The 23036-nt window shown below is 43.8% G+C and overlaps 1 protein-coding gene and 1 long non-coding RNA gene across 4 annotated transcripts in view; both read right to left on the bottom strand.

Annotated features, from left to right (window-relative positions):
- Positions 1-23036, bottom strand: part of OSBP2 (oxysterol binding protein 2) — a 186162-nt gene that overhangs the window by 43464 nt on the left and 119662 nt on the right. The gene's annotated exons all lie outside the window — the stretch shown is intronic.
- Positions 11409-12733, bottom strand: LOC134410771 (uncharacterized). The gene is made up of 2 exons (XR_010026290.1): positions 12530-12733; positions 11409-11682 (listed from the first exon to the last, which is right to left on the bottom strand). It is a non-coding gene; the product is annotated as an uncharacterized LOC134410771 (long non-coding RNA).

Below are 23036 nucleotides of genomic sequence, written 5' to 3'. Positions count from 1 at the left end.
CAGTGCCAGCATAAATAGCAATTTGCACCAATTTTGATCTGCAATTTGCAATTTTTTTAAAAAAACACACAACGTAGTTCCCAGATTTTCGGAAGAAACCCACATCTTGATGATAAACAAAAGCCAAGTCAGGGATGCCATGGAAATCTGGCCAGCCCCAAAAGGGCCAGATTTCCCAGCAACAAACATCTCTAGGCATCAAGTCCTTATCACAGTCTTCCGCAACTGGGTGCCATTTAGATATATTGACCTACAACTCATAGGAACACAGGAAGCCCACTTATATTGAACCAGGCCATTGGTCCTTACAGCCCAGTATTGTCTGCTCTGATTGGCAGGTTCTCTCCAGGGTGTTAGGCAGAAAGCGCTCTTCCCCATCACCTGCTTCCTGATCCTTCTAACAGGAATTGCCAAAGATGGAACCTGGAGCCTTCTACATGTGCACTGTGTGCTCTGCCACTTGTCCTGCTATGGGTGGATCAGGCTCAGGTTAAACCCAGGGGCAACCCAAAAGCAAGTCAATCAGCAGGTCAAAAGCACAGTTTTCTCAGGTAAGAGGGAGCAATTCAAAAGGGATCTCTGAAGAGCAGCCAAGGTCAAAACAGTCAGAGACAATGCACAGTCCAAGAAACAGAGCCAAGCAGGAATACAAGGTCAATAGCACGCAGGACCAATCACAAGACAAGGCCGGAAAAACAGGTTACAAGGCAGTAGGAGCTGGTGAAGACATTGTTTCCAGGAAGCCTGCTGAGCACCAGCCAGGGCTCAGCTGCAGTGCATTAGAGTTCTCTAGTCAGACCCCGACTCATGAGGAGTTGCTTTCTCCTGAGGAGACATTCTTTGCAAATGAGCCTCTCTTCCTCTCAGGAAGATTCATTCAGTGGACGTAAGACACCACTGAGTTACAGCCTCTCCAGCATGACAGGTTGGGCAGTGGTGGAAGTTGTAGTCCCGCACCTCTGGACAGCGCCAGGTTGGAGAAGGCTATGCTAAAAAAAGTAATTAATATTCTATTGTTCTCGATGGCATTTGACAACAAACATCCATCCCTCTGTTTACAGCGCAACTTTTCTGTTTCCTTATTACCTCTCCCAGCCAGGCACTTTCCTTAAGCAGGCTGCCTCCCTGTTCAGTACTGACCCTGACACCTTTCTTACTAGAGCTCCACGGTGCTCCGTCTGACTGCAGTTGGCATCCAGAACCAGAGAAGCTGGTAACAAGCACTCTTGGGAGTCCTTGAGAAGCACTGCAGAGACCTGAGGGAGAAACCAAATGGTTGGCATTTTAACTGGGTCAGAGCTCACAAAGATGGGGCAAAACAAGCCCACAGGCTCAGCAAAAAGTGGGGCACGCCATGGGTGGCACTAACTGCAACCAGGATCATAGCCTGGTTAGTTTGACATGTGCTTTGCGTCTGCAAAATACAGAGGAGGGAGAAGGGACAGAAAAAGACACAACCTGAAAACAATTAATATTGCTGTACAAAGCTCCATCTGCTCAGAAGTTAAGAGTAACTATCTTACCCCAGTTGTGAATTGCATAGATCTAGCCAGGTAGTTGCAAAGAGATATGATGATCACCAGTCTTGAGGTGATGAGATGACCCAAGCATTGAATCATGAATGAATTCTGCTCTGCCGGAATCCAGCAGAGATCCAAAAGCTATTACATCTCTCCATGTGGCAAGTACCAGAATGCACCGGGACCTGCTGATATGGACTAAGCAAGAATCCCTATTCTGGCACCCACAGCTGATGAGACGGCCCTTCAGAACACTGCAGAAGCTTCTCAGCGACAAAGACAATAAATCCCTTCTCCGAAGTAACGTCGTGCAGCAGGATTAATGCAAGCTGCTGACTGAACAGGCAGAAAGGAGCAGTCCGACAGTCTTAACAGTAGCAAGTTGGATAGAGAAGCGGGATGACAGATAGACTCACAGTTCCAGTCTCAGCATTGAACAGCGGTGTTTATTGGGGATCTGGTCTGTCATGAATTAACAGGAGGCACCTCCGTTTCCTTAGAAACAAACGCTTACCCACCAAATAACAGTTACGTGGGATCTTTTGTAAAAGTTATAACCCATGATGAAGCGATTTTAAAGACAGCCATGTGCACGGGACGTCAACATTTCATTAGGCGAGAGCAAGGCCTGACGTTTTCTATCGCCAAAAACAGCCACAATAGAAACCATGTGCAATGAGAGCCACCGTTGACACCCCAAACTCAGAAGGGGTTGCAGCCCTTTGATTCCTCATCTTGGCTCTCTCAGGAAGGAACATACATGTCCCTTTCTGAAGAGCATATCTGAGAACCAGGAAGCTGGAAGCAACATCACGCTGATATCCAGGAAAAGAGAGGCCAGGGCTTTCTTTCCTACGCGTTGGTACTGGTGAGTAAGACGCAAGAACACACAGAACTCTCCCTCTTTGTTGCTCAAGGAGTTCAGGGTTGCATACACGGGGGTCATTCCATTTTAGCCTCATGACACCACAATTTTGTCCCCATTTTAGAAACAAGTCGTCTGGTCAAAGAACTTGGTTTAATCATTTCAGAGGCAAAAGGTCTCACCACCTCCAGGAGCGACACTACTAAAATAAATACCACCAGCTGCGACAGCTGCAGCCCTGGCCTTGAGCTCTGAGTCAAAGGAACCGGCTGAGTCTAAAGGGGCTGTATCACCAGCTGGGGAACTGGGCCAGGCTGCTGACATTGAGCTCGAGGCTGCTGGGCCAGGACTATCATGGACTCCTGCCCCATGGTGCACGGAGTACATCAGGAGGAAAACCACAGAAAAGTGAGGAAGCACCCATCTGGATCACCTTTGATCCCTTCCCTTTCACACCTTCTCCTTTCTGACCCTGATAAAAGGCAAGACAGGATTGGGAGCTTTGCAAGTTGTGTAGATTATGAGACCTTTGTACAGGCCCACATCCCAAACCAAGTCCACAACTGGGAAACACAACATGCAGATGGTAACGCTTGCATCAAAAGTTTGCATTTTATTATTAATCCCTCTGTAAGAGCCCTGGCTTTGAGCAATTAATTGTTTCCATGGAAACATATACCAAAGGGCAGAGCTCATTAATTTATAAACTGTTAATGACTGAGATAATGGAGACTATGAAGGGAATCAAAGCCAGCTGGGAGAAAGATTTTAAAGGGGAGACTGACATCAGATTGTGGAACTCAATCTGGTACCAGAAGCCATTAAAATCGACCTCAGCAAAAATCCAGGGAAAGTTCTCTAAAAAATATTTCATAGGTGTCACTTAGCATTGTTACTTCTAAGCAGAATCATAGAATAGTAGAGTTGGAAGGGGCCTATAAGGCCATCGAGTCCAACCCCCTGCTCAGTGCAGGAATCCACCTTAAAGCATCCCTGACAGATGGTTGTCCAGCTGCCTCTTGAAGGCCTCTAGTGTGGGAGAGCCCACAACCTCCCTAGGTAGCTGATTCCATTGTCGTACTGCTCTAACAGTGAGGATGTTTTTCCTGATGTCCAGCCAGAATCTGGCTTCGTGTCACTTGAGCCCATTGTTCTGTGTCCTGCACTCTGGGAGGATCGAGAAGAGATCCTGGTCCTCCTTTGTGTGACAACCTTTCAAGAATATGCAGTTCTCTCAGCCTGTTATATTGGCACTAGTACATGGCTTGGGTCATACTACCACATGTGATGGAAATGCAATGAAATTTAGTCTTTTGGGCAGATCGTATTTAATGAATGCAAATTAATCATAAAAATGCCCTATAAGAATCCTAACCTGGCTTTGCTGTCCACATTTGTGGGAGAGAATAAGTTTCAGTGGTAGCTAGGGTGACCATATGAAAAGGAGGACAGGGCTCCTGTATCTTTAACAGTTGCATAGAAAAGGGAATTTCAGCAGGTGTCATTTTATATATGGAGAACCTGGTGAAATTCCGTCTTCATCACAACTGTTAAAGCTGCAAGAGCTATACTAGAGAGACCAGATTTAATAGAGGGCAGGGCACCTGCAGCTTTAACTGTTGTGATGGAGAGGAAATTTCACCAGGTTCCCCATATATACAAATGAAACCTGCTGAAATTCCCTTTTCAATACAACTGTTAAAGATACAGGAGCCCTGTCCTCCTTTTCATATGGTCACCCTAATGGTAGCTGCCAGGCAAGACAATGTACAGAACTAGAAGAATGACAAAATCTTATCTACTGAACAATGGTATCAGTATCTCTGAAATATAATTACAACTGAAAAGCTTACTAATCAAATAAGAATACTTAGAGGGCAACAGGAAACGGATTCCTTTACAAACACATGGTTCTTTTTTATTGATTTCATTAACAGAAGTCAAGCCACAAGCTATGCATGGAACATTTTCCCGAACAGGGACACTTTCCAAACAGTGTGATATATTTATTAAGGTCCACTATGAACAGTATCATATCCAATGAGCTCCCCAATATTCACAGTGATTGTTTATTTGTTTGTGTTAATGAAAATATGTACATTTTAAAAGTGAGAGAGAAAAGAAACCGCCCACAGAGCTTCGGCTATGGGGTGGTATATAAATGCAATAAAAAATAAAATAAAAGAGAAGAGAAAAGAAGAAGAAGCAGCAGCGGAAGAAGAAGAAGAACTCTTCTGCAGCCCAGGGGACTGACTCTTTAAGACACACATTCTTTACGCAATAGGATACAGCTGGGGATGAATGGACTGGAGGAAGAAACCATTCTGGACTATCCAGCCTTCCTAAGAGCAAATTAATTACTTGGAGTTGTCCATGGTGCTGCAACTGTTGGTCTTCCTTCCTTCATGGGTGGGTACCTGCTATGGACATATCAGAACACCTCCTAGCTCCCTGAGAAGGCTCATTTTTGCAAAGTGGAATGACAGAGGGGGATTCCTTAAAGCCAATTTGCCATCACAATTACATCCTCTATGTTTGATGTAACTGAGCCACAGGGGCCCATCATTAAGACCAATTAACTAAAGACACTTGGTTTCTACGCAGAAGATTCATTTCCCAAACATTTGCTGCTCTCCAAGCAGAAGCATCATGCAGACTCGTAGAAACCCGTTCGCATTTTTCAGCCACTCTCTGGCCCTGCTTCCTCCTCTTTCAAGAAGGTTACTTGTGCACTCTGCCTGTGAAGGAGTGTAGACAGGTGCCCTGTCCAAAAGTCAGAGAATAGGTACACGGCGAGGGGTTTCATAGGGCATTATGGATTTGCAAGTGAGCAGCAGCAAAGAAAAAAGTGCAGCTAATGCTTCCTGGTTGCTGAAATCAACAGGCCCAGGCCCTGCAGTTTCAACAGCAACAACATAGTTGTTCCACATTTGTGTGGGTTCACATAAGAAAGAAAGAAAAACGCACAATCTTCAAAAAGTCATAAGAAAGCCTATCCAGTGGAATTTTAGGATGCTTTTTAGGATATTTTAACAATGTATACTATGTTTTTAAATCAGTATTTTATGTATTTTATACTTACTGCTGTTCCCCGCCTCAATCAAAATGGAGAGGCGGGTAAGACCTCTGGTTGGTGGCCCAGCTATGCCCCTATCTAGACAGGGATAACCTGGCTTCAGTTGTCCATGCTCTGGTAACCTCCAACTTAGGAGGTAATCCAAGTTAGATTACTGCAATGCACTCTACGTAGGGCTGCCTTTGAAGACGGTTCGGAAGCTGCAGCTCATGCAAAATGCAGCGGCCAGATTGATTTTGGGAACCAGAAGGTTCAACCATGTAACACCTGCTCTGGTCCGCTTGCACTGGCTGCCTGTATGTTTCTGAGCCCAATTCAATTGACCTATAAAGCCTTACACGGCTTGGGACCACAATACCTGACGGAACGCCTCTCCCGACGTGAATATACCTGGTCACTACGTTCAACATCTAAGGTCCTACTCCGGGTGCCTACTCCGAGAGAGGCTCAGAGTGTGGCAACGAGGGACAGGGCCTTTTCGGTGGTGGCCCCCAGACTATGGAATGATCTCCCTGACGAGGCTTGCCTGGCACCAACGCTATCTTTCCGGCACCAGGTTAAGACTTTCCTCTTTGCCCAGGCATATGGCGGCACATCTTAATCACCCACATGTTTAGTTTTTTAACGGTTTTTAATGCTTTATGTGCGTATGTTCTGTGTTTTAGAATTTTAAATTTTGTATACTCGTTTTAATCTTAATTTTAGAATTTCTGTAAACCGTCCAGAGAGCCCTGGCTATGGGAGTGGTACATAAGTGCAATAAAATAAATAAATAAATAAATAAATAAATAAATAATAATAATAATAATAATAATAATAATATTTTTCCCCCACCCTCATACTAAGAAACCACTTAATCATTCAGATGACCCAGGGCTGCAAACCATTATTCACCATGAGTAATGGTGCAGGGATAGAAAATTATTTAAGCCAGGGGTTGGCAGGCTGGTGTTCTCCATATGTTTTGGACTACAACTCACAAAGTCCCTGACCACTGGCCATGTCGGCTGCGAGTTGTAGTCCAAAACATCTGAAGGGCACCAGGTTGCCTACTCCTGACTAGACTGTGCACTCCTTGGGGCAGGAATTTGACCTTTTGGCTCACTGCCTCTCTTTTAAAGAGCCATATACATTATTTATTTATTTATTTTATTACATTTATATACCGCCCCACAGCCAAAGCTCTCTGGGCGGTTTACAACAAATATATATAATATATTATATTATAATATATATAATATAATTTATATATTATATAAATATATAAAAGCTTTCAGGCTAGTGCCATGGAAACTACCTTTCCCCAGATGTATCCCAATAATCATTTTGGCTGTTGCTCAGAACCCCACCTCTTCCAAACATGAGGTGAGAATCCTGCTTGCTTTTTTTATTTATTTATTTATTTATTTATTTATTTATTTATTTATATTTATTATATTTATTTGTATCCCTCCTTTTGCCCAATACTGGGCCTCAAGGCGGTATTACAAAGTTTAAAACATACGTTTTAAAACTTGGGAAAATAAAAGTTAAAAAGAAAAAAGTTTAAAACACACAACAACATTATAAGTCAATAGGGGGAGAAAAGAAAACAAACAAATAAGGGGTCAGGCCCTCGCCTTGGTGTTGCCCCCTTCGGAGGTGACCCCGCTTAAGCTCCCAGTCCCAAAAAGGTGTTGCCGCTGGGGGGTGAGATGGTTCTGTGCTGGGAGCCTGAGTCTGCTAGGAGGCAGCTGGAAGGTTCCGCAGACTATTTAAAGCATTTCAGCCACACCTTTCAACAATATAGTCCTCCAAGGCAACTAACATCAGACTTTCAAAATGTAATTCAACATAAAACAAGACTAAACGCGACTTAAAGCAAGCCATCAAAAACCGATCATCATCATCAGAATTAAACAGTAGGCAAAGGCGCAGGAGAAATTATTCTAAAGGCCCTACCACCCAAAGCTTACGTAAACCAAGCTGGTTTTAACTTGGTGCTGTGAGTAGGCATCATGCAAGACCCTACGAGGACCAGAGAAAAGACCCTATATCTGGTAGCGACCTACTCAACCTCAGAAGCTGGGGGCATCCAGAGCAAGGCGACTGATGAAAACCTCAGCAAACAGGCAGGTTTGCACAGGGGAAGTCAATCCTCCAGATACCTGGTCCATCATAGGTCAATGCCAGCACTTTGAATTGTGCCTGGGAACAAAGCACAGTCTGAAACTTTAATAAACCTGCCTCACCTATTTCCCCTTTGGCTGAAGAGCCTACATATCCGTCAGCCCTTGCCCTTTTCCTGCCAGCACCGCTATTACCTAAAAGATGAAAGGAAAGGAACTCAGTAAACCAGGTCAAATGCAACTGATATTTAAGCACAGCATTCAAAACCATGTGATTTTTTAAAAATAACCACTGCGTTACGCTAGATGCAGACAGTTTGCCATCTGTTCGTTACTGATAATGGCCACCACATCAACTGAAATATGAATGCTGCACACGTATGGATGAAAAGGGTGGCGTCCAGCTAGGTAGGAAGAAATTAAGCTGCTGGTTACTATATCAACTCAGCAAGGGCAACCAAAATACCCTATCTTGCATCCTTCAATTGCATCAGATGTAGTCAACTAAATGCATATGAAATCACGTACTTGAAACATACAATTCTGAAGAACATACTTTATGGGTCACAGCTTCTTGGGGCGAAGTCCCACTTGTTTCAATGCAAACACACACACCGCCCCCCCCCCAAAAAGAAAATTTAAAATCACTATAATTTTACATTTTCGGAGTGGGACAGGTTTTTCTTTCTAGGAAGTAACTCCTCCAATAACTAGACCTCAGCAGGAAATCACATGATTTGTTTATTTATTTATTTATTGCTTTTATATACCACCCCATAGCTGAAGCTCTCTGGGCAGTTTACAAAAGTTAAAAACAGTAAACATTAAAAACAAATATACAACGTTTAAAAACATAAAAAGCATAAAAACAACAGTATCCTTATAAAAACAGCTATTCTGGGGTCTGTTAAAAACAAACGAACTCAGCTCATGTTGTTAAATGCTGTTAAATGCCTGGGAGAAGAGAAAGGTCTTAACCTGGCTCCGAAAACATAACAATGTTGGCGCCAAGCAAGCCTCGTCAGAGACAACATTCCATAATTGGGGGGCCACCACTGAAAAAGCCCTCTCCCTTGTTGCCATCCTCCAAGCTTCCCTTGGAATAGGCACTCGGAAGAGGGCCTTAGATGTGGAGCGCAGTGAGCGGGTAGGTTCATGTCGGGAGAGACATTCTGTCAGGTATTGTGGTCCCAAACCGTGTAAGGGTTTATAGGACAAAACCAGCACCTTGAATTGGGCTTGGAAACATACAGGCAGCCAATGCAAGCGGGCCAGAATCGGTCTTACATGTTCAAACCTTCTGGTTCCAGTTATCAATCTGGCTGCTGCATTTTGCACAAGCTGCAGCTTCTGAATCGTATTCAAAGGCAGCCCCGTGTAGAGCACGTTGCAGTAGTCTAATTTGGAGGTTACCAGGGCATGGACAACTGAAGCTAGGCTATCTCTGTCCAGATAGGGATGTAGCTGGGCCACCAACCGAAGTTGGTAGAAGCACCGAGGCCACCTGAGCCTCAAGGGACAGAGATAAGAAAGGGGAAGAAGAAGGGAAAGATTTCCCCTCATCTCCCAAACCAAGTGCAGAATGTATCCTTATAAAGTGCTGGTTTTACAAGGTGCTGGTTTTATAGGTTAAAACCAGCACCTTGTAAGGTGCTGGTAAACCAGCACCTTACAAGATGCTGGTTTTAACCTATAAAGCCCTACATGGCTTGGGACCACAATACCTGATGGAACGCCTCTCCCGACATGAACCTACCCATACACTGCACTCAACATCTAAGATCCTCCTCTGAGTGCCTACTCCGAGGGAAGCTCGGAGGATGGCAACAAGGGAGAGGGCCTTTTCAGTGGTTGCCCCCTGACTGTGGAATGATCTTCCCGATGAGGCTCGCCTGGTACCAACGTTGTTATCTTTTCAGCGCCAGGTCAAGACTTTTCTCTTCTCCCAGGCATTTTAACAGCATTTAACAACGTTAAGTTTGTTTTTAATGGACCCCAGAATTGTTGTTTTTAAATGGATACTGGATACTGTTGTTTTTATACTGTTTTTTATGTTTTTGATGGTTTTTAAATTTTGTATACTTTTAATGTTTACTATTTTTAATTGTTGTAAACCGCCCAGAGAGCTTCAGCTATGGGGCAGTATATAAATGTAATAAAATAAAATAAAATAAAATAAAATAAAATAAATAAATGTAAATCCCTGACCCCAAACTGTAATAAGGCTACATTCAGCTAAAAAGCAAGAGGATGGAAAATAAAATAAAATACTAGGGACATGCATGGAACACCACCTCACTTTCATTGGATCGTCATCCTTCAGCAAAGCTTGGGAGAGGGAGAGAATTTCTGCAACTATCACTGGTGGCCCCTGGAGGCAGCCATCTCTGCCCCCCCCCCTCCCGATCATGCCCCTGGAAGCAATGCTATGTCAACAATGGCTTCTAGGGACATTCTAAGCAGATTTTTAAAGGGCCTGGCGACCAGATGCTGAGTGCGGCAGCCCTGCTTTTGTGTCAAGCTTTAAAAGAAAGGGTAGCCACTTCACCTAATGGTAAGAATGTCCCATCCCCCCCCCGGCCTCCCTAAATGTTGAGAACTGGTAGAGTCTTAAGTCATCAAGAGGTAGAATGTAACATTTTGAGTCAAGCGTCTTTGCTAATCTGCTGTGCACAAGCAATGCCTTTGATCCCTTCTACAGGAAGGGGGCCTTGACTCCCCCTAGATGACTTCCTGAAAAGCTTTCTCCCACCTTATGGTCATCTTGGCAGTTCCAGAGTCCAAAGCAATTTAGGTAAGAGTATGGAGAACAATTCAGAAAGAAATAGGTGCTCCTCTTCTGCTTCCTCAGCTATTCATTAGTTGTTGCAGTCGTACTTAATATTGGATATCATAGAATCATCGAATAGTAGAGTTGAAAGGGACCTATAAGGCCGCCGAGTGCAACCTCCTGCTCAATGCAAGAATCCACCTTAAAGCATCCCTGACAGATGGTTGTCCAGCTGCCTCTAGTGTGGGAGAGCCCACCACTTCCCGAGGTCATTGGTTCCATTGTTGTACTGCTCTAACAGTCAGGAAGTTTTTCCTGATGTCCAGCCGGAATCCGGCTTCCTTTTACTTGAGCCCGTTATTCCGTGTCCTGCACTCTGCGAGGATCGAGAAGAGATCCTGGCCCTCCTCTGCGTAACAACCTTTCCAGTATTTGAGGAGTGCTCTCATGTCTCCCCTCAATCTTCTCTTCTCCAGGCTAAACATGCCCAGTTCTTTCAGTCTCTCCTCACAGGGCTTTGTTTCCAGACCCCTGATCATCCACCTTATAGTACTTTATTTAGCCACTCAGCAACTACTGCAGATTGTGGTCACACCTATGTGCTTTAACAGTGCAATTCTATCCAGGTCTACTGAAAAGTAAGTCCCACTGAGTTTAATTCAACTTACTTTCACATGCCTAAGTATTTTACAGCCTGAAATGGAAACTTTTCCACTCGTGTGTCTTTCTGCAGAAAATGTTTCCCTAAGTCCAATGTATTTTAGAAATACGTTGTCTCATAAAATTAATTAGTATCATAATGAATTAACAATACATAATACAAGTCAAATTAACGGGAGTGGATAAAACACTAGTCAAATCTAAAATCAAAGTTGTAATTATTACTTTTTTCATGTGACTATTCTTTAGAGGACGCACAGAGATGTATGTGCATTGCTCTTCAGGCACGTTAAAAGTAATATGTTAACCGCCCACTGCCCCCCTCCCACTTTAAGATCTAAATAATGTAAAAGAGGTATATGCTATTGAGTTTTCACATCTTAAAATAATGTCGAAATAAAACTTTAAATTTGTTTGAATTTAACTTTTAAGCCACATTAAGAGTGCTTGATTTATTTCTTAATCATTTATTTCAGTTCAAAAACTTTGGGCTATTGGGAAAGAGAGCTTCAGCTATTGGTTGGTATAGAAATGAAATAAATAAAAACTTTTCAGAAATTGGAACATTTTCCAATCCTAAAATTTCTAGGAAGCCCGAATCACTGATTTATTTCATTTTTCACACGTACATCCCACTCTTGGGGTGATGAACAGAGAGATGGTATCCCATTTTATCCTTGCAACTATATTGTGAGATAGATTGAGAGAGAGAGAGAGAGAGATTTTAAGACAACTATGAGCTTATTATTTGAACCCAGGTCTTCCTGATACAAGTCTGGCACTCTTATCGACCACACACGCTCTACAGGGATAAACCGCTCTGCCTTTAACTGGGGTGGGGGGTGCATCTACCACAACAGAAATGTATGCTTCTATATGAAGACCACCAAACATGCTGGCAAATTTCCTAGACCAGTTACAGCAAATAGTTCTAATTTCACGAGTTGTCAGAGATTAATGGAAAAATCATTACGACACTGCCAGTTGCTCATTCAACTTACAGCAACTCACCTAGGCCAATGGACTCCCACAGAGGCGAACAAATGGGAGCTACGGAAAGAAAGTGCGGCCTCTGTCTAATCAGGGCAGCCCTCCCCAACCTGGTGACCCCCAGATGTGTCTAGATGTCCAGCCATGCTGGCTGAGAATGATGGGAGTTGCAGTCCAACACATCTGAGCTGTACTAGGTTGGGGAAGCCTGAATTAGGAAAACTTATAGACTATAAGTGGTCAACCTTACAGGGTTGTGGGGTGACATTGCAGCCCTCCAAGGCCTGCACCCCTCCCCTGCTGCGGCTGCAAATGACCGCAAAATCAGAATCCCAGGAAGCGGGTGCCTTGTTTCCCAGAAGAATTTCTGCGATTCCAGCAATACAGCAGCGGTGCGACCCAGTGGGGACCACAAAAACCCCCAGGGCGGGGGCAGATGTACCCCACCCCTGCACTAAACCCACTGCCAGATTCTGATACTTGGCTAACGTAACAAACACCACCAAGTACAAGCACACTGAAATTGTAGAGTTAACGGACCTGGTTTCAAGACCTCAGTAGTTGAACGTTTTCTGCTTCTTGCTCCTTTGGCAACCAAGAACAGCTTCAAGCATTCTAATAAAAGCCTGAATTCTCTTAGGAGCGCTTTGCTTCCTGAAATGTTTTTCGCTTTGCCCACAGAGCTGCAGGTTGTGCCGTTTCGATTTCATTTCTTCTCAAATATTATGCCCCTTAGTGCTAAGAGAATCAGCAACCGGTAGGAAAGAAATAGCCGGTTCTTATGCTCTGCTAATGTTAGATAAAAGGCAGGCATGAGGCTTGCCTTCTTTATCTGAGGCTGCCAAGGTTGTTCCAGAGGTTGGTTGTTCTGAATCAGCTACCACGGCAAGGTTTATTTATTTTTATTTATTTATTTATTACATTTCTATACCGCCCAATAGCCTGAGCACTCTGGCCGGTTCACAAAAATTAAAAACATTCAAAGTATAAAACAACAGTATAAAACCATAATATAAAATACAATATAAAAGCTCATGCCTCCATCACCTCTCATCATCTCTAATATATCTGAACTGGTTTTCTATGTACTTTCAGATATGACCCAGGGTTGCTGCTACTGACCTATAAATCTTTAAAAATTGTTCGGACATTACGTATCTAGGAAACTGAGTGTTTGGATATATTCGACTATGATATTTAAGATAAAAGCACTCTTTTATATACGCCCGCCATAGACCAAGTTCAGACAGCAAGAGAACCTAAAAGCGTGTTCTTGGTTAGTTGCTCCCAAGTGATATAGCAACCTTCTTCTTGAAAAAGTAAGAGCCTAGACATTTTCTAGGACTAGCATTTGGCAAGTCTTCCAACGTTTCACTTAGGATGAGAGAGAATTTCATTGTGTTTGTTTGTTGATAAAAACTTATCAAAATTCATACATTTCTTCAAAAATGGGATGGAAAGAATTTGAGATGTTTAAAAAAATCGAATGTGGGAGACAGCAAAACTGACAGAACTTCTTCATTCCTACAATTTACACACCCATATCATGGAAAAACATTAAGTTATAGGCGAGGCCTATTATGCACACCACCATAGCTTTGTATACTATGGTCATTACTGCCTCTGAGCTCTTGGGAAGGTTATATAGCAAAACAAAACGCATTACCCATGTGTTGAGCAGGGGACAGAGGTCCATGTCATTTCAAAATTAAAAATTCAAATCTGTTCCCAAAAGGGCGGTCTTCTGCTCAGCATCTTAACACCTAAACACCAAGCCAAGCTCCCACATTTGCTCCATCCACACAATTTTTTTAAAAAAATGCACGCATGCTACTTTATGTAAAGAAACAACAACCGAAATGTAGGTTGTGCAGTTGAATCTACTACAGCTCTATAGAGAAACAAGTGGGGGGGGGGGGGTTTGCAGATCCTAGCAGTAAGTGGCAGATCCTAGCAGTAAGTGGACCATCACAGGAATGGCCATAGCCAAGAAGAAGCCAATCACAGAGGAGCGGTGACATTTCTGATCGTGATGGCCAGTGGGATAGATTTTGTGCAGCAATGGCTGATGGGATACCAACAGGAGGACTGAGGGAGGGGAAAGGGTGGGTGAGGGCAGGGATGTGTCAATCAAACGTTGTGTGGACTACATAATCAACTCAACGCTGGCCCTAACGTACACAAAAGCTGATTAAAAACATGCCGTGTGGTGAGTACCCCCTAAATAGTCAACCGCAGAGTTGGCTATTAACACACGGTTGACTAATGTGTTGTCCGAACACACCTACTCTCTGTTTGGAAATCCGTAGGCTCTACTATGTCTCTTTCATATAGCCGTTTGTTTCCTGAATTACACAGTCAACATCTAGCAAATGAAACAATGAATTCCCTTTATTACTGGCTGCCATTCCCATCTCAGTACTCCCTGGGCCAGGCACTTTTGACAATCTAATTGGTTTGTATGTTATTGCAAAACCTGTTATTCCTCTATTTGCTGGAAATTACCGCAAAGAGATGCAATTTTGGCCTGCCCATTTGAGAAAGAGCGATTTCGCTCTACTGCCTGTGAGAGTTGGTAGATTCTAAATCCAAAACACAAGCCTGAACAATGCAACACAGAGTGTCTTGGGACACACCAACATTACAGACTGAAAATAGATTGAACAGCCATCCCCTTTCCTCAGCAACCTGGGAACTCTAGTTCTATAAGGGGACTAGGGACCTCTACCAGAGATTGCTCAGCACCGTTACCAAACTCCAGTGCCCAGAAGGCTTTGGGGGAAGGCATAACAGTGAACCTGGTATAAAAGAAATGATAAGTTTGCAAATGGATATAAAGAAAAGCAGAAATAAGGAGTGCTACTTGCCACAGTTTGTTACGCTAGGCCAGTCACCCTAGAAGTCACTTCACTCCTGAGTTAATTATACTCATAGGATCATAGAATAGTAGATTTGGAAGGGGCCTATAAGGCCATTGAGTCCAACCCCCTGCTCAATGCAGGAATCCACCCTAAAGCAGGGGTCCCCAACCCCTGGGCCACGCTCTGGTACTGGTCCGTGGCCTATTAGGAACTGGGCCACGCAGGTGAGCTGCTTCCCCCCCCCCACCCCAGTGTACCTGGGCGCAGGGCGTCATCTCGCCTGCCCAGCTGAAGCGAAGCCAGGATGCTGGAGTGGGGGCGGTGGCTTCGGAACGGCGCACCCAGCCAGAAGCCGCTCTGGGAGAATGACTTCCGGGCGCGCTGTTCCGAAGCCGCCCGCCCGCCCTAGCATCCTGGCTTCGCTTCGGCTGGGCACCCACCCAGCCGAAGCGAAGCCAGGACGCTGGAGTGGGGGGGCAGGTGTGGCTTCCCAAAACCATCCCCTCAACATCCCCCCCCCCCCCGGGTCCATGGAAAAATTGTCTTCCACAAAACCGGTCCCTGGTGCCAAAAAGGTTGTACCTTACAGATGGTTGTCCAGGTTTCAAGGAATGAATTAAAAGCCAATTTAGCCTTCCAAATTACAGCTTACCAGCTTCAGTTGGTGGCCCAGCTACGCCCCTATGTGAACACGGATAACCTGGTTTCACTAACCTATGCTCCGGTAATCTCCAAATTAGATTACTGCAATGCACTCTACGTGGGGCTGTCTTTGAAGACTGTTCAGAAGCTGCAGCTTGTGCAAAATACAGCAGTCAGATCAATAACCGGGACCAGAAGGTCTGAGCATATAAAAACAATTCTGGCCCACTTGCATTGGCTGCCTGATTCCAAGCCCAATTCTAGGTGCTGGTTTTAACCTATAAAGCCTTTCACAGCTCAGGACCACAATACCTGACGGAAGGAACGCCTCTCCTGACATGAACATACTATGATCAACATCTGGGCCCCTCCCCCATGAGTGCCAGCTCTGAGGGAGGCGTGGAGGGTGGCAAGGGGAGGGCCTTTTCAGTGGTGGCCCCCCAACTCTGGAATGAGCTCTCCACTCAGGCCTGCCTGGCACCAACACTGTCGTTTTTTCGGCGCCAGGTTAAGACTATCCTCTACTCCCAAACATTTAATGGCATAAGATGGAGCATTTATGCCAAGCATCTAAAGAGGTTTACTATTCTACTGAAACTGTTTTTAGCTGTCTAAATTGTTTTGAATTTTGTATATTTTTAATGCTGTATTTTATTCTGTATTTTCTTATTTTATGAATTGATGTAAACTGCCCAGAGAGCTTCGGCTACTGGGCAGTTTAGTAATGAAAATGAAAATAATAATAATAATAATGATGATGATGATGATGATGATGATGATGATGTTTCATTGTTTTCAATGTTCTTTTTGTTGTGTTAGGATTTTATTGTTTTTAAATTGTTCACCACTTTGATGGCCTTTTAGCAATAAGGCAGTCTATAATAATAATAATAATAATAATGAGGAGGAGGAGGAGGAGGAGGAGGAGGAGGAGGAGGAGGAGGAGGAGGAGAAGAAGAAGAAGAAGAAGAAGAAGAAGAAGAAGAAGAAGAAGAAGAAGAAGAAGAAGAAGAAGACATGTAAAAAAACAGTAATGGATGAATATCCACCCTTACAGGGAAGCAAAACAAAACTGAATTGCTACACAATAAAAAAGATGCAACAAGAATTCAGCTTCTTCAGCTCCATCCCATTTGTATTTTATTTTTCATATCATATTCACCTTTCCATCCAAAAAGAAAGCTCAATGTGTATTACATTTTTTATGCCCCTAATTATGCTCAATGCAGCTGTTAATCTCCCAGCACTGATATATTAGTCACACTGCTAGAGGATTCAACTTGCTGATAATATAATACACAGAAGGTAGATCTCAAGGGTCTGAGAGACCTCCATAAAAATTGACATTGGGGGTATTTACAGACCCCAGATATTATGTCAAAATAAACACACCTCACCTTTTGTGTGTGTGTGTGACTTAATAATTGTGCTTTGTGAAACCCCCGATACCAGATTAGGAATCAGCGTTCCTTTCTTATTGTATTTTTAGCTGATGCTGAGTGTAGTTAATTTTCATTTTAGTACTCCAACTGTATGGCCACACATGAAAAAGAAAAAAAGAAAACAAAGGCCAGGAAGGGTCAGGGAGGGGCTCTCAAACACATTCCCCAGGAAAGCCCTCCTCCCCATCTGACAGGTCTGGCTCCCAGCCCCTTTGAAAGAGGCCCGTAGAAGTACTCAAACATCCACGAGCAGCACAGATCAAATTGCCAATTTAGAATGCTGAACCATCATGGGAGCTATGCAAGACTTTCGGAAGAGCCTCATTCCCAATTTGAGTCTATTTTGAGCTGCACGATAGGAGATACTTCCTCCGCCTCCGCGCAAGCGGCCTCACAAGAGAAACGAGATGACAAATGTGCTCTATCACTGTCTCTCCCCCCTCCTCGCTTTAAATGAACCCTTCAATAAGAGTAGCTCGTGCACACGCGGGCTGGCGAAAAAGACCGGCTGCAAAACAAAGACGTTGGCAAGGTTCTTATAGCGCAGTACGCATTGTTCTGTATATGGGGTTCTAACTGCCAAAGTAAAATAAATTCAGTTTTGCAATCGGTTCTGTGCACAATTTCTCTTATTTACATCTTGCGTTTTGCCTCTGCTAATCACGGTTGTGGGATAATGAAGCCGCACCCTCTGCCCACTAGGAATCTTATTCAGCGACTTCTCTGGCTTCCAGGATTTCATCAGGCATGGGCTATATGCTTTCAAGCTTATCTTAGGGGCTAGAAACCTGCTCATTGGTTTTTAAAAAAAGGAGGTTGAGATTATTAGGGATTGTTTTACGGCTTTTCTCTGAATACGCACCATCCTTACTAGGTTAGTCTTAGGTCATGTATTCCTCAACAAAACAGTTAACATTCCCTTCTGCTTCCCCAGAGAAAAGAGAAGCACCTAAAATCAGGGTTCCCGAGTCCGGGAGACAGGCTCATGGCCTGTTCTGGATGGGGTTGCACTGCCTCTGAAAGAACAGGTTCGTAGTTTGGGGGTACTCTTAGACCCATTTCTGTCGTTGGAGGCTCAAGTAGCCGCCACGGCTCGGAGTGCCTTTTACCATCTTCGGTTGGTTCACCAACTACGGCCTCTCCTGGACAGGGATAGCTTGACCACGGTGGTACAGACATTGGTAACCTCAAGATTGGATTACTGCAACGCGCTCTACGTGGGGCTGCCCTTGAAGCTGCTCCAGAAGCTGGAGCTAGTGCAGAATGCTGCAGCTCGGCTGCTGTCTGGAGCTGCCCCTTTCCAGCATGTAACTCCTCTGCTGAGGGAACTGCACTGGCGGCCTATTCGCTACCGGGCCAGGTTGAAGGTTCTTGTACTTGTGTACAAAGCCCTAAACAACTTGGGACCAGGATACCTGGGAGAGCGCCTACTCCCATACCAACCTGCCCAGTCACTGAGGTCATCCGAGAGCCTACTCCTGGTGGTTCCACGTAGATCCACCCTCCGATTGGAATCCACCAGGGGAAGAGCCTTCAGCGTGGTGGCCCCCCTCCTGTGGAACTCCCTGCCTCTGGAGGTCAGGCAGGCGCCAACCTTATACTCCTTTCGGCGCCTCCTGAAAACATCTTTATTCCAAGAAGCCTTTCTTTAATATGCAGCCTTGGATTTCTTTTTTTGCTTCTTTTAAATTTTGGTTTAACTGTTTTATTCTGTTTTTATTTTCATGTTATCTTGTACACCGCTCCGAAATTTTTCAATGGGGAGCGGTATATAAAGATTCTAAATAAATAAATAAATAAATTTTCAAGCAGCAGTGATATACCACTAAGCCTATTCTGTCTATCCTTAAAGTTGCAGGCAAAATGTTTCATTTAGCAGAATCATTCCCCACGCTGCTTGCAACACAATAAATAACTCATTGTTCCAGGAAGGAGACTGAATCAAACGGGCCAATTCCAGTTTTATGTTCTAATAAAAGCAATTTCCATACAGTGAATGCAAACATCAAGTGACATCATTTTATTTATATAAAGAGATTGGAGAGGAAGGAAGGTACATATTGCAGGGGAAAGCGGTACGCACACCCACTGAAACTAACCGCCTTATGGTAGAGTTGATCTTGGCTTCCTTGTTTGTGAGAATTCTGCCTACAGCAAATGCTTATTTATTTGGGGTGGAGGGAGCCTGGGGCTGTAATTCCAAAATTGCTCTGAGCAAAAATGGAGGATTACTGAAGGAACAATGGGAAATCCTTCTGCAGGGTTTATGTTAACAGGGGACTGCTTTTAATCTTCTTGTCACTCCATACTTAATGTTGGCTACAAAGAAAAGAAAAATCAATCATCAAAATGTATTGGAGGGGGGTGATTAAAAAAAAAAAGGGAAATACATTCACTAGCTGCAAAAGAAGATGCCAAATCCAAAGCCACACAGGCTTGCTGAGGAGGTGGGCACAGCTGTGGAATATCTTCTACTGTGGAGGGACAGCTCAGTAATCTTATTTACCAAACAAAGACTTCCAACACATCCCCTCTCTGGTGCAATTACTATATCAGTGGGTGGCTGATGAAACTGGATTATCAATGGGCAAAATAATCCCATGGGGCTGCCCCCTCCCTCTTCCCCATGCATGCTTGAACTCAGAAAACGTGAAATGTCACGTCTTAATGCACAGATGTTCTCAAAACCTGTGCGCCACGACGGCCTTTGCTCTCCAGCGAATAGCAAAGGTCAGAAACGGCTTCATTTTGCAGTTGAGCTGAACTATATTCCGGCCCTCAAAACCACATGTATCAATGAGAGGCCGTTAGAAAAAAGGGTAAACTTTTTAGCAGGGCCAATTACCTAACAATTGGACCGCTAGATTTATTTATACTGTTATACCATTTAATGTCCTAAGATCTCTACACAGTTTGGCTTTTGGTGACTATCATCTAAAATGATTATTCAAACTTGTGAATACTAGAATGTATCCTTTTACTGCTTAGTCCTCAAGATAGATCTGAATAACTGCTGACTTTGATAATTTCCCAAAAAAGGGGTGGGGGTGTTTCTTCCTCCCGGCCCTTGGTGCAACCAGGAATAATAATAATAATAATAATAATAATAATAATAATAATAATAATAATAATAATAATATCCCACCTTTTCCCCAGTACTGGGTTTCAAGGTGGTGGTGGTGGTGGTGGTGGTGGTGGTGGTGGTTGTTGTTGTTATTATTATTATTATTATTATTATTATTATTATTATTATTATTTCTCACCTTTTCCCCAGTACTGGGACTCAAGGCAGCTTACAAGATTAAAACATGCACAATTAAAACACATAAATATAAATTACAAAAGTTAAAACAGAATTAAACCTACAGTAAAATTAAAAACATGTTAATTTTTTTAAAGAAAAACCCAGTAACAGTTTAAAAGGGGAGGAGGGAATCCAATACATTAACACAGGTCCAGTGTAGTTCCAAAAGCCTGCCGGAACAAAAAGGGTTTTGCCTGCCTACGAAACTGTAGCACAGAGGGATCCAGCCTCGCCTCCCTGGGAAGGGAGTTCCAGAGCCTTGGAGCAGCCACCGAGAAGGCCCCGTCTCACGTACCCATCAGGCGTGCCTGGGATGTTGGTGGGACGGAGAGAAAGGCCTCCCCAGAAGATCTCAGAGCACGGGCAGGCTCATATCGGAGAACACGGTCTTTCAGAATACGTTTAGCACTAAGCATAAGCTAACCTGATTAAGCCAGAAGAGCACCTCCTGCGCTCAGTTTTAAGACTGTTACGAACTGGACATTTGGGCTCCGACAACTCTCTTGTTGTTTCGCTTAAGATCCAGCCTAGAAATTTCAAGAGATCTCAAAAGTGTGTCCACTTCTTTGTGACCTTGTAAGCTGGTCCTAATAAAGGTATTACTTTACTGTGGCTTTTTGGGCACACTCCAGAATTGCTCTGAATCTCACCTCAAGGGCAGTCTCCTAGTAATTGATCAGGAAACCATGAAAGTGTCTGGCTTCCAGTCCACTGTCCCACAGTCCTTGAGACAGGTATGGCTCATATGGGAGAGAACTTAGCCAATTCCATGACAGCTGGTACCTCTAGGCAGAAGGGGTGCAGGGTTCATTTTAACACAGAAACATCCATACCTCATCCCAGTACCTAACATCATCTGAAGAGGAAACACCGAGTTGGATTGAAATGCCCTTGGGGTCCCTTTTCGATTTAACAATGTCATGAAACCCAAAACACCCAAATCGTTTAAGACCTTGGCTCTTGATCTGCAGGGACAGAGGCAACTGGGCACCAATATAAATGGTGGTAGATCAAAGGGAACATCCAGAGCCCTCTCAAGGTACCTTAGTGCACACGCGCGCACACACACCCCCACACCCCCCCACACACACACTGTTAGTTCCAGAACAGCATGAAATGAATTCATGGAGCCTCTAACCGCTCCAATGCCCTCATTGGCTAAGCACCTCCAGAGTTAGCAAGGTGATTGGTTCAGCTTGCTGACTCACACATATTGTGATTTAAATATTAAGATTTCAAATGATGCAGAACTGCAGCCCCGACTGGTTAATGCAGCACATTCCTTTACTGTGTGCCGCCTTGGTCCCCCACTATTCTTGCTGCCTGCCTGGGGGTCATTTGGCACCCTGGGTCTTTTGATGTTGTAGGCCACTGCCCACTGCCCCCCACTAGAAACAGCCCTGCGGTCATCATGACTCAATGCAGCCCTGAAAATGCCTACCTACAATTAGCCTAGTGGTTTGTTTAAAGTGCTTACAGTCCTAAAATAATTTTCATAAATAAACATTATTATTATTATTATTATTATTATTATTATTATTATTATTTACATTTGTAATAAATAATTGGTAATAAATAATAGCCAAAGCTCTCTGGGCGGTTTACATAAGATTAAAACACTTAAAAACAATATACAAAATTTAAAACTACAAAAACATACAACATACACAGAAGCATACATTTAAAATAACCATGAACAGCTTTAAAAACAAATCTAGCATCAGTAAAGCTCATCACATATTGCTAAATGCCTAGGAAAAGAGAAAAGTGTTAACCTGGTGCCCAAAATATATCAAAGTTGTTGCCAGGCAGGCCTCGTTGGGGAGATCATTCCATAATTGGGGGGCCACCACAGAAAAGGCCAGAGAAGGACCTTAGATGTTGAACGTAGTGTACAGGTAGGTTCATGTCGGGAGAGGCGTTCTGTCAGGGATTGTAGTCCTGAGCCGTGTAAGGCTTTATAGGTTAATAAACATGGCATATGCGCACCAATCCCAAGCCAATCAATGTCCACCATCCAGTCCATCAGCCAGAAAAATGATGCAGTCACAGCCAACCAGGAGTTCAGCACAGGCAGGCTGGTAGAGATAACTTTGAGCTGTTTTGGGTTCCTTAAAAAAAAATGTCCAGGTATTTCCTGCTGTGTAGTCATGACAGCATTCCTTCTCGCAGCCTGGCTTCCCACATAAATAAAAAGCTGCATGCTCCATTTTAGAAGAGCGTAAAGCTACCAGCGTGTAGATAAGGGAGCCAGAAGGGCGGTGTCCTACAGCTCCCCACCCAGCTCATTAGAACAACCTTCCCCAACCTTGTAGCCTTCAGATAAGTTGGCTGGAGCATGCTGGGAGTTGTAGTTCAACACATCTGGAGGGCACCAGGTTGGGAAAGGCTGCATTAGAATATACCAAGGCACTTATAAGAAAGCCATGGAGGGAAGGCAATGGGGTGGATCCAAATAATGTAACTTTCTAAAGCTTACTACAGCTCCCCTTCCCCTTGGGAAGTGGTTATCGATACAGTCAAAGAATCTCTAAAATGAGCTTATTTTTTAAAAAACAACCCCCTATTTATAGGCTACACTCAAGAGTCATATCCTATGTTCAGGTTAGTCATTCTGAGTAGAGGATTTCTGCTTTTCAGGGCTTGGGATTTTAACCAGAGAAATGGGGAGTGAAGGACTAAGGGCATGTCTATACCATATGGTGTAGAGGGAGGGAGGTGGGACGATCCCAGACTTACATGCTTCCAGGATTGTTGCAGGGTGTCTAGACGCGGCGCACGACGTTCCAGAAGGAAGA

This window comes from Elgaria multicarinata, chromosome 18 (genome assembly GCF_023053635.1).
Source record: "Elgaria multicarinata webbii isolate HBS135686 ecotype San Diego chromosome 18, rElgMul1.1.pri, whole genome shotgun sequence".
Lineage (NCBI taxonomy): Eukaryota > Metazoa > Chordata > Lepidosauria > Squamata > Anguidae > Elgaria > Elgaria multicarinata.
Note: the sequence above shows the minus strand (reverse complement) of the source record. Positions and strands in the feature narration are given on the sequence as shown.